We start from the raw sequence: 3,377 nt of genomic DNA, 5'->3' as shown, positions 1-3,377 counted from the left end.
CCGCCTCGCGATGTGTGCGGGAGCTGGATGTGAAAAGCGGTTCAAATAATGACCGGGCCACGGTAGGCCGTCAGCAGATTAGATTCGTGGATTATTGTTCTCTCTACAGCGGTATGTGAAGAGCCGGACACGGTCCTTGTGTTCGGAATTTATCTTGGAGTATTCGGAGATGGAACCCGCCTCGCAATGCCGAAGACAATCTATGCGTTGGACTCATCGTCATTGAAGCCTGGTTCAGGGGCTACTGAGGGAGTCCTAGATAAGGGGGTGTCCGGACAGCCGGACTATATGCTTTGGCCGGACTGTTGGACTATGAATATACAAGATTGAAGACTTCGTCCTGTGTCCGGATGGGACTCTCCTTGGAGTGGAAGGCAAGCTTGGCGATTCAGATGTAGATCTCCTTCTCTATAACCGACTCTGTGTAACCCTAGCCCCCTCCGATGTCTATATAAACCGGAGGGTTTAGTCCGTAGGACACAACAACAATCATACCATAGGCTAGCTTCTAGGGTTTAGCCTCTCTGATCTCGTGGTAGATCAACTCTTGTAATACTCATATCATCTAGATCAATCAAGCAGGAAGTAGGGTATTACCTCCATCAAGAGGGCCCGAACATGGGTAAACATCGTGTCCCCAGTCTCCTGTTACCATTAGCCTTAGACGCATAGTTCGGGACCCCCTACCCGAGATCCACTGGTTTTGACACCGACACCGGGGCCCATAGTTTTCACTAGAGGCTTCTCTCTCGAACACATACATATATATAGAGAGAGAGCATGCGATGGGTGAACAAATTACTGTTGGGCAATTGATAGAAAAGCGCATAGTAATGCCGCTATTCAAGGCAGTGATCATGTATATAGGCATCACGTCTGAGACAAGTAGGCTGACTCCTTCCTACATCTACTACTATTACTCCAGCCGTCGACCGCTATCCAACATGCATCTAGGGTATTAAGTTAATAAAAACAGATTAACACCTTAAGCACGATGACATGATGTATACATAGTAAACTCAACTAACATGAATAAACCCCATCGTTTTACTCTCAATGAGAACAGTACAAATATGTGTCCTGACCCGTACTTTGTCACTGGGATAGAGCACCAGAATATTGAACCCATCACAAAGCACCTCTCCAACTGAAGATAAATCAATTTAGTTGGACAAACCAAATGGATATATCTTAGACAAATACAAAGCTATAAGAATCATGCATAATAAAGTTCAGAAAAGACTCAATTACTTCTCTGATTTCTCATGAATATTAAGATCATAAACCCACAATTCAGCCGATCCCAACAAACACATCGCAAAAGAAGATTACATCGGGCAGAACTCCAAGAACTTCGAGGAGAACATGGTATTGAAGATCAAAGAGAGATAAGAAGTCATCTAGATACTAGCTATGGACCCAAAGGTCTGCGGTAAACTATTCAGGCATCATCGAAAGGCAGCAAGGATGATGTAGAATCCCTCCATGATCTATTCCCCCTCCGACGGAGTACCGGAAAGGCCTCCAGATGGGATCGCAAAAGAACAGAAGCTTGCGGCGGCGGAAAAAATGTTTCAGGTGGCTCTCTATTGGTTTGGAAATATTCGTGAATTTATAGAGGCAAAATTAGGTCAATACGTGCTACGAGGGGCCCACAAGCTCAAGGGGCGCGTGATACATCTCCAAGTATCTATAATTTTTGATTGTTCCATGCTATTATATTATAAATCTTGGATGTTTCATATACATTCACTAGCAACTTTATATCATTTTTTGGGACTAACATATTAACTTAGTGCCCAGTGCCAGTTGTTGTTTTTGCTTGTTTTTTTCTTTGCAGAATATCAATATCGAACCAAGTCCAAATGCCACAAAACTTGTTGGAGATTTTTTTTCTGGCAGGAAGAGACCCTCGAAGCTTCTGGAGGCCACGAGAAGAGGTTCGTGGGGCCCACTAGGCACCAGGGTGCCAGGGGCCTCTAGCGCGTCATTGTAGGTAGTGGGGCCCACAGGCACCATCTTCACCTACCTCCACCTCTATAAATACTCTAAAATCCCAAAGCCCCTAGGGTAGTTGACGAAATACTTTTTCCTCCACCGCAAGTTCCAGAACATGAGATCCAATCTAGAGGCCTTTTCCGGCACTCTGTCGGAGGCGGCAACAATCACAGAGGGGTTCTTCATCATCCTTGTTGCCCCTCCGATGATGCGTGAGTAGTTTACCAAAGACTTACGGGTCCGTAGTTAGTAGCTAGATGGTTTCTTCTGTCTTTTTTGATCTTCAATACAATGTTCTCCTTGACGTTCTTGGAGATCTATTTGATGTAATGACTTTTTACGGTGTGTTTGTTGGTATCCGATGAATTGTGTGTTTATGATCAGATTTATCCATGAATATTATTTGAGTTCTCTCTAAACTCTTTTATGCATCATTGTTATAGCCTCATATTTCTTCTCTGAATTATTGGTTTGGTTTGGCTAACTAGATTGATTTTTCTTGCCATGGGAAGAGGTGTTTTGTGATGGGTTTTATCTTGCGGTGCTCAATCTCAGTGACAAAAGGAGACATGACAGGCATGTATCATTGCTATTAAGGGTAACAAGATGGGGTTTATTCATACATGAGTTTATCTTGTCTACATCACTACAGAAAAAGACACATCTGTGATATTTTGGGCCGAAAGAAATTTTTTCCTGTCATACTTAGGACACTTCTATGATGATAATTGTGAAAAAAACACGGTATCATCATAGATGTGGTGGGCTCCTACTTCTATGACAAAAAATCATGACAGAAAATGGGCTTTTCGTCCTGGGCGGGCCGCAGACGCAACAGCATGACATTCTTTGGGCCGTCCATGATGGAAAAAACCGTGGTAGAAGCGAGGGCGAGGAAAATATCGGGGTGTTCTCGGTTACGTTGGGTGGTCGGGGCCGAGCGATGCATGTAGTTTTGCGTGTTTCTCTCGTACAGGCACGCGCGTGGTTCCAAGGTGTTGGGCTCTAACTAAACCCGAGCGAGGCGTTCGCCTACTGAACTCGAGTGATTGCACTGCAGGCTACGCGTTACTGAACCCGAGCGATTGATCGATGGCTGTTAACTGAACCCGATCGAGGGATTCATTCACTACTGCTGCTAACTAAAGCCAAACGATGCTGCCTCTGGATGAACAATGAGCATTGTTCGGGGGGGGGGGTGGATGAAAAGTTCTTGGTGGGGATTGGATGAACAGGACCCCATGGTGTTGCCTCTGGATGAACAGGACCCCTATTGATCGAGCCGGTTGGACATGGATGAACAGGACCCTGTGGAGGGCTGGATGAACAGGACAACCCCGTGGTGGGCTTGTTGAACAGTAGTCGTTGGAAGGCTGGAT

This window comes from Triticum dicoccoides, chromosome 7B (assembly GCF_002162155.2).
Source record: "Triticum dicoccoides isolate Atlit2015 ecotype Zavitan chromosome 7B, WEW_v2.0, whole genome shotgun sequence".
Taxonomy (NCBI): domain Eukaryota; kingdom Viridiplantae; phylum Streptophyta; class Magnoliopsida; order Poales; family Poaceae; genus Triticum; species Triticum dicoccoides.
This window is presented reverse-complemented; position numbering follows the sequence as displayed.